At 43.4% G+C, this 15,511-nt stretch overlaps 1 pseudogene; it reads left to right on the top strand.

Moving 5' to 3' along the window:
* The window catches only part of LOC109767539 (methionine S-methyltransferase-like), a 33,065-nt pseudogene extending 18,264 nt beyond the window's left edge, over window positions 1-14,801 (top strand).
* The last annotated feature ends 710 nt before the right edge of the window (window positions 14,802-15,511 follow it).

Here is a 15,511-nt window from a genome sequence, read left to right as displayed (position 1 = left end):
AGGCGTGAGGAGAAGAATGTTGGGGAACGTAGTAATTTCAAAAAAATTCCTACGCACACGCAAGATCATGGTGATGCATAGCAACGAGAGGGGAGAGTGTTGTCCACGTACCCTCGTAGGCCGACAGCGGAAGCGTTATCACAACACGGTTGATGTAGTCGTACGTCTTCACGATCCGACCGATCAAGTACCGAACGTACGGCACCTCCGAGTTCTACACACGTTCAGCTCGATGACGTCCCTCGAACTCCGATCCAGCCGAGTGTTGAGGGAGAGTTTCGTCAGCACGACGGCGCGGTGACGATGATGATGTTCCACCGACGCAGGGCTTCGCCTAAGCTCCGCAACGGTATTATCAAGGTGTAATTTGGTGGAGGGGGGCACCGCACACGGCTAAGAGATCTCAAGGATCAATTGTTGTGTCTATGGGGTGCCCCCCTGCCCCCGTATATAAAGGAGCAAGGAGGAGGCAGCCGGCCAAGGGAGAGGCGCGCCAAAGGGGGGAGTCCTACTCCCACCGGGAGTAGGACTCCTCCTTTCCTTGTGGGAGTAGGAGAAGGGAAGGGGGAAGGAGAAAGAAGGAAGGGGGCGCCCCCCCTCCCTAGTCCAATTCGGACTAGCCCATGGGGAGGGGTGCGGCCACCCTTTGGGGTCTTTCTCTCCTTTCCCGTATGGCCCATTAAGGCCCAATACGAATTCCCGTAACTCTCCGGTACTCCGAAAAATACCCGAATCACTCGGAACCTTTCCGAAGTCCGAATATAGTCATCCAATATATCGATCTTTACGTCTCGACCATTTCGAGACTCCTCGTCATGTCCCCGATCTCATCCGGGACTCCGAACTCCTTCGGTACATCAACATACATAAACTCATAATAAAACTGTCATCGTAACTTCAAGCGTGCGGACCCTTCGGGTTCGAGAACTATGTAGACATGACCGAGACACCTCTCCGGTCAATAACCAATAGCGGGACCTGGATGCCCATATTGGCTCCCACATATTCTACGAAGATCTTTATCGGTCAGACCGCATAACAACATACGTTGTTCCCTTTGTCATCGGTATGTTACTTGCCCGAGATTCGATCGTCGGTATCTCGATACCTAGTTCAATCTCGTTACCGGCAAGTCTCTTTACTCGTTCCGTAATACATCATCCCGTAACTAACTCATTAGTCACAATGCTTGCAAGGCTTATAGTGATGTGCATTACCGAGTGGGCCCAGAGATACCTCTCCGACAATCGGAGTGACAAATCCTAATCTCGAAATACGCCAACCCAACAAGTACCTTTGGAGACACCTGTAGAGCACCTTTATAATCACCCAGTTACGTTGTGACGTTTGGTAGCACACAAAGTGTTCCTCCGGTAAACGGGAGTTGCATAATCTCATAGTCATAGGAACATGTATAAGTCATGAAGAAAGCAATAGCAATATACTAAACGATCGGGTGCTAAGCTAACGTAATGGGTCATGTCAATCACGTCATTCTCCTAATGAGGTGATCCCGTTAATCAAATGACAACTCATGTCTATGGCTAGGAAACATAACCATCTTTGATTAACGAACTAGTCAAGTAGAGGCATACTAGTGACACTTTGTTTGTCTATGTATTCACACATGTATTATGTTTCCGGTTAATACAATTCTAGCATGAATAATAAACATTTATCATGATATAAGGAAATATATAATACTTTATTATTGCCTCTAGGGCATATTTCCTTCAGTCTCCCACTTGCACTAGAGTCAATAATCTAGTTCACATCGCCATGTGATTTAACATCAATAATTCACATCACCATGTGATTAACACCCATAGTTCACATCTCTATGTGACCAACACTCAAAGGGTTTACTAGAGTCAATAATCTAGTTCACATCGCTATGTGATTAACACCCAAAGAGTACTAAGGTGTGATCATGTTTTGATTGTGAGATAATTTTAGTCAACGGGTCTGTCACATCCAGATCCGTAAGTATTTTGCAAATTTCTATGTCTATAATGCTTTGCACGGAGCTACTCTAGCTAATTGCTCCCACTTTCAATATGTATCTAGACCGAGACTCAGAGTCATCTAGATTTAGTGTCAAAACTTGCATCGACGTAACCCTTTACGATGAACCTTTTGTCACTTTCATAATCGAGAAACATATCCTTATTCCACTAAGGATAATTTTGACCGCTGTCCAGTGATCTACTCCTAGATCACTATTGTACTCCCTTGCCAAAATCAGTGTAGGGTATACAATAGATCTGGTACACAGCATGGCATACTTTATAGAACCTATGGCCAAGGCATAGGGAATGACTTTCATTCTCTTTCTATCTTCTGCCGTGGTCGGGCTTTGAGTCTTACTCAATTTCACACCTTGTAACACAGGCAAGAACTCTTTCTTTGACTGTTCTATTTTGAACTACTTCAAAATCTTGTTAAGGTATGTACTCATTGAAAAAACTTATCAAGTGTTTTGATCTATCTCTATAGATCTTGATGCTCAATATGTAAGCAGCTTTACCGAGGTCTATCTTTGAAAAAACTTCTTTCAAACACTCCTTTATGCTTTGCAGAATAATTCTACATTATTTCTGATCAACAATATGTCCTTCACATATACTTATCAGAAATGCTGTAGTGCTCCCACTCACTTTCTTGTAAATACAGGCTTCACCGCAAGTCTGTATAACACTATATTCTTTGATCAACTTATCAAAGTGTATATTCCAACTCCGAGATGCTTGCACCAGTCCATAGATGGATCGCTGGAGCTTGCATATTTTGTTAGCACCTTTAGGATTGACAAAACCTTCTGGTTGCATCATATACAACTCTTCTTAATAAATCCATTAAGGAATGCAGTTTTGTTTATCCATTTGCCATATTTCATAAAATGCGGCAATTGCTAACATGATTCGGACAGACTTAAGCATAGATACGAGTGAGAAACTCTCATCGTAGTCAACATCTTGAACTTGTCGAAAACCTTTTGCGACAATTCTAGCTTTGTAGATAGTTACACTACTATCAGCGTCCGTCTTTCTCTTGAAGATCCATTTAATCTCAATGGCTCGCCGATCATTGGGCAAGTCAATCAAAGTCCATACTTTGTTCTCATATATGGATCTTATCTCAGATTTCATGGCCTCAAGCCATTTTGCGGAATCTGGGCTCACCATCGCTTCTTCATAGTTCGTAGGTTCGCCATGGTCTAGTAACATGACCTCCAGAAGAGGATTACTGTACCACTCTGGTGCGGATCTTACTCTGCTTTACCTACGAGGTTTGGTAGTAACTTGATCTGAAGTTACATGATCATCATCATTAACTTTCTCACTAATTGGTGTAGGAGTCACAGGAACAGATTTCTGTGATGAACTACTTTCCAATAAGGGAGCAGGTACAGTTACCTCATCAAGTTCTACTTTCGTCCCACTCACATCTTTCGAGAGAAACTCCTTCTCTAGAAAGGATCCATACTAAGCAACGAATGTCTTGCCTTCGGATCTGTGGTAGAAGGTGTACCCAACTGTCTCCTTTGGGTATCCTATGAAGATACATTTCTCCGATTTGGGTTTGAGCTTATCAGGATGAAACCTTTTCACATAAGCATCACAACCCCAAACTATAAGAAATGACAACTTTGGTTTCTTGCCAAACCACAGTTCATAAGGCGTCGTCTCAACGGATTTTGATGGTGCCCTATTTAACGTGAATGTAGCTGTCTCTAATGCATAACCCCAAAACGATAGTGGTAAATTGGTAAGAGACATCATAGATTGCACTATATCCAATAAAGTACGGTTATGACGTTCGGACACACCATTATGCTGTGGTGTTCCAGGTGGCGTGAGTAGTGAAACTATTTCACTTTGTTTTGACTGAAGGCCAAACTCGTAACTCAAATATTTTACCTCTGCGATCATATCGTAGAAACTTTTATTTTCTTGTTACGATGATTCTCCACTTCACTCTGAAATTCTTTGAACTTTTCAAATGTTTCAGACTTGTGTTTCATCAAGTAGATATACCCATATCTGCTCAAATCATCTGTGAAGGTCAGAAAATAATGATACCTGCAGCGAGCCTCAATATTCATTGGACCACATACATCTGTATGTATGATTTCCAACAAATCTGTAGCTCTCTCCATAGTTCCGAAGAACGGCATTTTAGTCATCTTGCCCATGAGGCACGGTTCGCAAGCATCAAGTGATTCATAATCAAGTGATTCCAAAATCCCATCAGTATGGAGTTTCTTCATGCGCTTTACACCAATATGACCTAAACGGCAGTGCCACAAATAAGTTGCACTATCATTATTAACTTTGCATCTTTTGGCTTCAATATTATGAATATGTGTATCACTGAGATCCAACAAACCATTTTCGTTGGTGTGTATGACCATAAAAGGTTTTTATTCATGTAAACAGAACAACAATTGTTCTCTAACTTAAATGAATAACCGTATTGCAATAAACATGATCAAATCATATTCATGCTCAACGCAAACACCAAATAACACTTATTTAGTTTCAACACTAATCCCGAAAGTATAGGGAGTGTGCGATGATGATCATATCAATCTTGGAACTACTTCCAACACACATCGTCACCTCGCCTTTTACTAGTCTCTGTTTATTCTGCAACTCCCGTTTTCGAGTTACTACTCTTTAGCAACTGAACCAGTATCAAATACTGAGGGGTTTCTATAAACATTAGTAAGTACACATCAATAACATGTATATCCAATATACCTTTGTTCACTTTGCCATCCTTCTTATTCACCAAATACTTGGGGCAGTTCCGCCTCCAGTGACCAGTCCCTTTGCAGTAGAAGCACTTAGTCTCAGGCTTAGGTACAGACTTGGGCTTCTTCAGTTGAGTAGCAACTTGCTTGCCATTCTTTTTGAAGTTCCCCTTCTTCCCTTTGCCCTTTTCTTGAAACTAGTTGTCTTGTTAACCATCAACACTTGATGTTTTTCTTGATTTCTACCTTCGTCGATTCAGCATCATGAAGATCTCGGGAATTACTTTCGTCATCCCTTGCATATTATAGTTCATCACGAAGTTCTGCTAACTTGGTGATGGTGACTAGAGAATTCTGTCAATCACTATTTTATCTGGAAGATTAACTCCCACTTGATTCAAGCGATTGTAGTACCCAGACAATCTGAGCACATGCTCACTAGTTGAGCGATTCTCCTCCATCTTTTAGCCATAGAACTTGTTGGAGACTTCATATCTCTCAACTCGGGTATTTGCTTGAAATATTAACTTCAACTCCTGGAACATCTTATATGGTCCATGACGTTCAAACGTCTTTGAAGTCCCGATTCTAAGCCGTTAAGCATGGTGCACTAAACTATCAAGTAGTCATCATATTGAGCTAGCCAAACGTTCATAACGTCTGCATCTGCTCCTGCAATAGGTCTGTCACCTAGCGGTGCATCAAGGACATAATTTTTCTGTGCAGCAATGAGGATAATCCTCAGATCACGGATCCAATCGGCATCTTTGCTACTAACATTTTTCAACATAATTTTTCTCTAGGAACATATCAAAAATAAACACAGGGAAGCAACAACGCGAGCTATTGATCTACAACATAATTTGCAAAATACTATCAGGACTAAGTTCATGATAAATTTAAGTTCAATTAATCATATTACTTAAGAACTCCCACTTAGATAGACATCCCTCTAATCATCTAAGTGATTACGTGATCCAAAGCAACTAAACCATGTCCGATTAACACGTGAGATGGAGTAGTTTCAATGGTGAACATCACTATGTTGATCATATCTACTATATGATTCATGCTCGACCTTTCGGTCTCTGTGTTCCGAGGCCATATCTGTATATGCTAGGCTCGTCAAGTTTAACCTGAGTATTCCGCGTGTGCAACTGTTTTGCACCCGTTGTATTTGAACGTAGAGCCTATCACACCCGATTAACACGTGGCGTCTCAGCACGAAGAACTTTTGCAACGGTGCATACTCAGGGAGAACACTTTTATCTTGAAATTTTAGTGAGAGATCATCTTATAATGCTACCGTCAATCAAAGCAAGACAAGATGCATAAAGGATTAACATCACATGAAATCAATATAAGTGATATGATATGGCCATCATCATCTTGTGCTTGTGATCTCCATCTCCGAAGCACCGTGCTCGTGATCTCCATCTCCGAAGCACCGTCATGATCACCATCGTCACCGGCGCAACACCTTGATCTCCATCGTAGCATCGTTGTCGTCTCGCCAACTTATTGCTTCTACGACTATCGCTACCGTTTAGTGATAAAGTAAAACTATTACATGGCGATTACATCTCATACAATAAACGACAACCATATGGCTCCTGCCAGTTGCCGATAACTCGGTTACAAAACATGATCATCTCATACAACACATTATATCACATCATGTCTTGACCATATCACATCACAACATGCCCTGCAAAAACAAGTTAGACGTCCTCTACTTTGTTGTTGCAAGTTTTACGTGGCTGCTACGGGCTTAGCAAGAACGGTTCTTACCTACGCATCAAAACCACAACGATAGTTTGTCAAGTTGGTGCTGTTTTAACCTTCGCAAGGACCGGGCGTAGCCACACTCGGTTCAACTAAAGTGAGAGAGACAGACACCCGCCAGTCACCTTTAAGCAACGAGTGCTCCAAACGGTGAAACCAGTCTCGCGTAAGCATACGCGTAATATCGGTCCGGGCCGCTTCATCTCACAATACCGCTGAACCAAAGTATGACATGCTGGTAAGCAGTATGACTTATATCGCCCACAACTCACTTGTGTTCTACTCGTGCATAGCATCAACGCATAAAACCAGGCTCGGATGCCACTGTTGGGGAACGTAGTAATTTCAAAAAAATTCCTACGCACACGCAAGATCATGGTGATGCATAGCAACGAGAGGGGATAGTGTTGTCCACGTACCCTCGTAGACCGACAGCGGAAGCGTTATCACAACGCGGTTGATGTAGTCGTACGTCTTCACGATCCGACTGATCAAGTACCGAACGCACGGCACCTCCGAGTTCTACACACGTTCAGCTCGATGACGTCCCTCGAACTCCGATCCAGCCGAGTGTTGAGGGAGAGTTTCGTCAGCACGACGGCGTGGTGACGATGATGATGTTCCACCGACGCAGGGCTTCGCCTAAGCTCCGCAACGGTATTATCAAGGTGTAATTTGGTGGAGGGGGGCACCGCACACGGCTAAGAGATCTCAAGGATCAATTGTTGTGTCTATGGGGTGCCCCCTGCCCCCGTATATAAAGGAGCAAGGAGGAGGCAGCCGGCCAAGGGAGAGGCGCGCCAAAGGGGGGAGTCCTACTCCCACCGGGAGTAGGACTCCTCCTTTCCTTGTGGGAGTAGGAGAAGGGAAGGGGGAAGGAGAAAGAAGGAAGGGGGCGCCCCCCCTCCCTAGTCCAATTCGGACTAGCCCATGGGGAGGGGTGCGGCCACCCTTTGGGGTCTTTCTCTCCTTTCCCGTATGGCCCATTAAGGCCCAATACGAATTCCCGTAACTCTCCGGTACTCCGAAAAATACCCGAATCACTCGGAACCTTTCCGAAGTCCGAATATAGTCATCCAATATATCGATCTTTACGTCTCGACCATTTCGAGACTCCTCGTCATGTCCCCGATCTCATCCGGGACTCCGAACTCCTTCGGTACATCAACATACATAAACTCATAATAAAACTGTCATCGTAACTTTAAGCGTGCGGACCCTTCGGGTTCGAGAACTATGTAGACATGACCGAGACACCTCTCCGGTCAATAACCAATAGCGGGACCTGGATGCCCATATTGGCTCCCACATATTCTACGAAGATCTTTATCGGTCAGACCGCATAACAACATACGTTGTTCCCTTTGTCATCGGTATGTTACTTGCCCGAGATTCGATCGTCGGTATCTCGATACCTAGTTCAATCTCGTTACCGGCAAGTCTCTTTACTCGTTCCGTAATACATCATCCCGTAACTAACTCATTAGTCACAATGCTTGCAAGGCTTATAGTGATGTGCATTACCGAGTGGGCCCAGAGATACCTCTCCGACAATCGGAGTGACAAATCCTAATCTCGAAATACGCCAACCCAACAAGTACCTTTGGAGACACCTGTAGAGCACCTTTATAATCACCCAGTTACGTTGTGACGTTTGGTAGCACACAAAGTGTTCCTCCGGTAAACGGGAGTTGCATAATCTCATAGTCATAGGAACATGTATAAGTCATGAAGAAAGCAATAGCAATATACTAAACGATCGGGTACTAAGCTAACGTAATGGGTCATGTCAATCACGTCATTCTCCTAATGAGGTGATCCCGTTAATCAAATGACAGCTCATGTCTATGGCTAGGAAACATAACCATCTTTGATTAACGAACTAGTCAAGTAGAGGCATACTAGTGACACTTTGTTTGTCTATGTATTCACACATGTATTATGTTTCCGGTTAATACAATTCTAGCATGAATAATAAACATTTATCATGATATAAGGAAATATATAATACTTTATTATTGCCTCTAGGGCATATTTCCTTCAAAGAACAATGACAACTTTGACGGCAGATGGTCGTTCATGTTTAATACTATCATTGAAAGCTTGGATCTGAGAGAGATTGAGCTTTCGGGAAGAAAATTCACTTGGGCTAACGCGATGCCAAATCCGACGTTTGAAAAGTTGGATCGCGTGTTGGCTAGCGTTGAATGGGAACAGAAGTTTCCCTTTGTAACTGTTCAGGCCCTTTCCCGTGGAATTTCTGACCACACGCCGTTATTTGTTGACTCTGGTGAGGCCACCCACGTGGGAAATAAGAATACGTTCTCTTTTGAGCTTGCTTGGTTTGAGCGAGACGGCTTCTTTGATCTCGTAGCCAGAGAGTGGGCTAAGGATTCCGGAGGTAAGTCTGCGCTTGAGCGCTGGCAGAATAAGATCAGGCATTTGAGAAGTTTTCTGCGTGGGTGGGCTAAGCATCTTAGTGGGATCTATAAGGTCGAAAAGGAAAGGCTCCTTAACCTTATTCAGTCCTTAGATGTAAAAGTAGAAACCACTGTTCTGCCATCCTCGGAGCTTCATGCCAAGCTTGACGCGGAGATGAGGCTGAAAGAGCTTCTTCGAGAGGAGGAATTGAAGTGGGCATTGCGGGCCAAGGTCCGGCGAGTAGTCCAGGGGGGCGCGAACACTCAATTCTTTCACATGATCGCTAATGGTAAATACAGAAAGAAGAGGATCTTCCAGCTTGAACAAGATGAAGGAACGATTTTAGGACAGAAAAACCTAAAATTATACATTACCGAGTATTACAAGCGGTTGTTTGGACCCCCAGAGGATAACTGTGTGTCTCTGGATGAGTCCAGGATTGAGGATGTTCCTCAACTAACAGCAGTGGAGAACGATATTTTGGCGGCCCCGTTCACTGAGAAAGAAGTTTTCGAGGCTATATCGCAAATGAAAAATAATAAGGCTCCCGGCCCTGATGGATTTCCGGCTGAGTTCTATAAGAAGTGATGGCACATCATTAAGGGGGATCTGTTGCCCTTGTTCAATGATCTCTTCTCTGGGCAGCTTCAGCTTTTCCAACTGAATTTTGGAACAATAATCCTTCTTCCTAAGAAAACAGAGGCTGTGAGAATTGAGCAATTTAGGCCAATCTGTCTTCTCAATGTTAGTTTCAAAATTTTCACCAAGGTCGGGACTAATAGGCTCACACAGATCGCGCATGCTGTGGTGCAACCTACCCAAACTGCTTTCATGCCGAACAGGAACATCCTGGAAGGGGTTGTGGTCCTTCATGAAACACTTCATGAGATCCACACGAAAAAGCTAGACAGAGTTGTTTTCAAGGTGGATTTCGAGAAAGCGTACGACAAAGTCAAATGGCCTTTCCTTCAGCAGGCCTTACACATGAAGGGTTTTGATGAAGCTTGGCGACGCCAGGTAGAATCCTTCACGCAAAAAGGGAGTGTTGGAATTAAAGTGAATGATGACATTGGTCATTATTTCCAGACACACAAGGGCTTGAGACAAGGTGATCCAATGTCTCCTATTCTGTTCAACATTGTGGTTGACATGTTGGCAATTCTGATAGGAAGGGCCAAGGAGGCTGGTCAGGTGGGTGGATTGGTGCCTCATCTAGTTGATGGAGGTGTATCCATCCTGCAGTACGCTGATGATACAATCATCTTTATGGAGCACGACTTGGCGAAAGCGAGAAATATGAAGCTGGTGTTATGCTTATTTGAACAATTGACCGGACTGAAGATCAATTTTCATAAAAGCGAGTTGTTCTGCTTTGGTAGAGCCAATGAGGAACAAGAGGCTTATAGGCAATTGTTTGGATGCGAATTGGGGGCATTACCTTTCACCTACTTAGGTATACCCATTCACCATCGTAGCTGACAAACAGAGAATGGACGAGCATCGAAGACCGGTTTGAGAAGAAACTAAGTTGCTGGAAGGGCAAACTCATGTCTTATGGAGGCCGACTAATACTTATTCATTCGGTGCTCACGAGTATGCCTACGTTTCTCTTATCTTTTTTTGAAGTCCCAGTTGGTGTTAGGAAAAGGCTGGACTTCTATCGATCCCGGTTCTTCTGGCAGAGTGATGAAACAAAGAGAAAATACCGACTAGCCAAATGGGATATCATCTGTCGACCAAAGGACCAGGGGGCCTTGGTATTGAGAATCTTGAAGTCAAAAACAGATGTCTTCTCAGCAAGTGGCTGTATAAACTTTCAGTTGACACCGAGGCCACGTGGGTGCAGATTCTTCGAAGTAAGTATCTGCAGTCCAAGACGTTGTCCCAAGTGACAGTGAGACCCACAGACTCGCCGTTTTGGAAGGGGCTTATGAGAGTCAAAGCTGCCTTCTTTAACAGAACTAAGTTTATAGTCGGTAATGGTAGTACCACTCGCTTCTGGGAGGATACTTGGCTTGGTGAAACGCCATTGGCGCTTCAGTATCCATCCCTGTATCGTATTACTCAACGACGTGATGCTCTTGTTGCCACGATTTTGTAGTCCATTCCCCTTAATATTCAGTTTAGGAGGGCGCTTGTGGGCGACCGGTGGGAAGCATGGCTTCACTTGGTGAGTAGACTGATGGAGGTTCAGCAATCTCACCAACTCGATAAGTTGTGTTGGAAGCTTACTAGGTCTGGTGAGTTCTCTGTCAAGTCGATGTATATCGATGTCATAAACTCAAGTGTTATCCTGTAAGTGCATCTAGTGCCCCTTAGTGATTTTGGTGTATTGAAGACTTACAGGTTAAGGGACTAATGCATTTGTGAGTGTACACAGGTCTATAAGTCTATGAGGAGTTTGATATTTACAGAGAAAGTCGACCCCTAAAAATGAAGTTCTTCGACTGAAGACTTTGGTATTTCTGAAGACTTTCTGAAGACTTTGAAAGTGAAGAAATTGGTGTAACCTTGAAGACTTGGTATTCATTTGAGGAACATGAAGCGTGAAGACTTTTGTTTTTGTAGTTTCATTTTCTCTTTCTTGAGTCATAGGAAACACCGTACTGTTAAAGGGGGTCGAGGAAATACTAAGGAAAAATTTCCATGTGATACTCAACTCAAAATCCTACACCTACCAATCCCTTCGAGTGAAGTCATTGGAAATCTCATACAGTTCAGTCATATTCTTCAGTGACAGAGATGAAGTTCTTCTGGTCTCTGAAGAATTTGTTCTGACTGAGGAGTTAGGAATTCGCCAGTGCGGATTGCCTACACGGTGAGGAACATGATAGCCCTGAGGAAGTTGAGCCTCAAATTTCCGACCGTTGCTGTGCTATGCGCCAGCTGTCTCAAAATATCTACACACCTAACGGTCATATCATTGAAGGGCATTTATGTCTTATCATGTCGGGCTGCTCCCTAGGCTATAAATAGCCGCCCCCTACAACCACTAGCTGGTTGGCTGCTCCAAGAGAAACTGACACTTGTCATTTGAGAGCATCCCATCCCCCGAGGACTTTGAGCGAAAATCATCAAGTGAGGAAAACCCCAAACCCAAACACCTACAAACCCAAAGTGATTGAGCATCACTAAAGAGATTGATCCTGCGTGGATCCGACGCTTGTTACCTTCGAAGACTGTGCTTCTTCCAGACGGTTAGGCGTCATGGTCTAGAGCATCCAAGAGAAAATTGTGGATCGCCGAGTGACCGAGTTTGTGAAGGTTTGGAAGTCACCTGAAGACTTACCACGAGTGATTGGGCGAGGTCTGTGTGACCTTAGCTCAAGGAGAATACGGTGAGGACTGTGTGTCCTCAGGTTTAAATACCTAGCCGCTCCAACCAGACGTACAACCGAGACAACCGTTGGAACTGGTCTACCAAATCATTGTCTTCACCAAGCTTACTGGTTCTATTTCCTCAACTCTTCCATTTCCTCATTACTGTGTTGTATGCTTGTTCATATCTGTGTTTGAAGACTTTGACTGAAGACTTTCTCAATTTCCTCAGTTCAATTTCCTCAGTCTGTTTGTCTTCATCCTGTGTTATCCTGTGTTTACGCTTTCTGTACTCTATGCTTGTTTTCATTTCATCATGATGACTATACTTGTGTTCTGCTATACATACTTTTGAGTACTTATTCCGCTGCAAGTAGTTCTTCGCTAAGGAATTTCCTCACTAGCAAATTCCTCAGTGAAGAATTCATAAAAATCGCCTATTCACCCCCCCTCTAGTCGATATAACGCACTTCCATATCCCTAGTTCCATAGAGGTTTGGAAAGTCAAAGTTCCTTTGAAAATTAAAGTGTTTATGTGGTTTGTGCATAAACAAGTCATTCTAACAAAGGATAATTTGGTTAAGCGCAACTGGACAGGATCTACTAGGTGTAGTTTTTGTGGTCGGGACGAAACCATCAAGCACCTCTTCTTTGACTGCCCTTTGGCAAAGGTCTTGTGGCACACGGTGCATATTGCCTTTAACATTACTCCTCCGAATTCGGTCAGTACGTTATTTGGAACGTGGCTTGTTGGGATAGAGTCCGAAACAGCCAGACACATTCGTGTAGGAGTATGTGCTTTGTTGTGGGCAATTTGGAATTGCAGAAATGATTTGACCTTTAACAGAAAAACGAATATTCATTTTTTGCATGTTTTATTCCGAGCTACAACGCTGATCCGTATGTGGTCCTTACTCACTCCGATGGAGGCCAGGGAGCGTTTGGTTACTGGATCTGTCCGGTGGGAGATGGTAGCGCGGGATATCTTCAACCGGTTTAGATGGCGGTCATGTAATAGGATAGGCAATTAGTTTACCTATCTTTGTTTTGCCAGCCGGTTGTGGCTTTTAGGCCTTGTGTTTCTGGCGTTTGTGGCTCTTTGTGAGCTCGCCGTTATTTTGCTTTCAGACTTTACGACCTTGTTGAACAACTTTATTTATATATCTATGTGGCCGTATGCATCGTTCTGATGCAGAGGCCGGGGAGACCCCCCTTTTCAAAAAAAAAAAACGAGCAGCTCTGGATGATGCATGTGAGAATGAGAATGTACATTGGCCATGGGTGTATATTTCTGGCCCTACAGTTAACCCTTCCGGTTCCCTGTACAGTGATGAGGAGATAAAAGATTTACTTTCTGTTTGTGCCGAACATGGAGCTAGGGTAGTGATAGACACCTCCTTCTCTGGTCTGGAGTTCCAAACCGGAGATGGCTGCAGCCTGTGGAATTTGGATCGTTTTTCTTATAATATTGCTTCATGTCTCGCACTCCGCGTTTTTATGCTCAGGGAGCTGTCCCTTCAGCTGACCATGAGTGGGTTTGACTTCGGGTTTATGATTTACATTGACCCGTCCTTGATCAAACATATGTTAACAAGCCTGAGTCAACCACATCGCACATTGAAGTATACTTTCAGAAAACTGTTGTGTCTTAAGAACAAGAGGGACCAGCGCTTCTCTGATCTCATCAAGGAGCAAAAGGAAACACTGAAGCATCGTGCCGACAAGTTGACTAAGGTTAGCGCTCTGTGACAGTCTAAATCGCCCTCTCAAATTTTGTGTCCCCTCCCAAATCTTAGTCCAGAGATGGGAGGTTTGTAGTTCAGAGACAAAGGATAAAGATTGGCAGTTCAGAGAAATCTTATGTTTGACATGCACGCCCCTTTTTTGTTTTCATTTTCTGATTTCCTGCAATGAACAGACACTCGAGAGCTGTGGCTGGGATGTCGTCGGCTGCCATGGTGGTATCTCAATGCTGGCGAAACCGATGGCCTACATCGGCAAATCGTTCAAGATAGATACTTTCGAAGGTGAGCTCGATGGCTGCAACATCAGGGAAGCGCTCCTTAGATCCACTGGGCTCTGCATATCCAGCAGCAAGTGGACTGGGATACCGGACTACTGCCGGTTCAGCTTTGCTCTCGAGAGCAGCGAATTCGACCAGGCAATGGACTGCATAACTCGGTTCAGGGAGTTGGTTCTAAGAGAATATGTACAGATGAATGTTAGTAGTAGCTAGGGGTTAATTTGAGTCATCCTCGTGGAAAGTAAAACCTGAAGAGATGTAGTCATGTTTTTTCTTTTATCTGCTTGGTAACTGATTATAAAACGGAAATGGGGTTTTCTGATGGAATTGCTTTCGAGTGGCTTATATTCTGGAGAATATAGTATTCCTTCACTATGGGTATTATCATAGGACCAAACCGGATGCTAACTACTTTATCTACTGGAATCAAATACTTCCACTAAATTTCATAAAGCAGGCGCTTTAGTGGCTCAACTTTTCAAGGGAAAAAAACGCACATTTTAGTATTTATTAGTTATCACCGTCCCTGAACAATGAACTGATTTCAGCAGATTGACTTGCTCGATTTGTATCGCTTTACCTGTTAATCATGCTGCCAGCAGCACTATCATGTTTAACTGTTGGCAAAGACCCCAAGTTGTTGATTCAGGACACCCAGTTCTTCCTAGATGAGACATCACTAAGGAAAGAATGCTAAAAGGTCCATAACTTTCTATTTCTGTTCTACAATTATGAATATCTGCTATAAATTGTGAAAGAGTACCCAAGAAGCAACTTTATATCATAATAAATTGTTCGTGTTCCTTGGTATTGGGATATGGTTTTGACAATAATTTTCTTACTGACCCTCATTCTTCATGCATTAAAATCTGAAACATATCTTCTACAGCAGAGTTTGTATCGCGGCTTGAATTGTTTCCGAAATTCGTTCAGTCTAGTGATGTGTCTAGGCAAGAATCTTCTTAGGTAGATGGTGGAAAGCCTTGTGCATTGTGGAAGGATCTATTCAAGGCAATGATATTTATGTTCTTTTTGCAGTATATCAGGAAGTGTATGACCTGCATTTTAGTTTTTGCCCCTAATAGTGATTGTTATCGTAGGTTAGGTTTCTTCGATACCGTCTCTGACTACATTTGAAAGAATCTAAGCCTGGGCTGTTTTGGTGCAGATTATTAGATGGACGGTGAAGTTTTCGAAACTCTGAGGTA

Source organism: Aegilops tauschii, chromosome 7 (assembly GCF_002575655.3).
Source record: "Aegilops tauschii subsp. strangulata cultivar AL8/78 chromosome 7, Aet v6.0, whole genome shotgun sequence".
NCBI classification, from domain to species: Eukaryota; Viridiplantae; Streptophyta; class Magnoliopsida; order Poales; family Poaceae; genus Aegilops; species Aegilops tauschii.
This window is presented reverse-complemented; position numbering and strand designations above follow the sequence as displayed.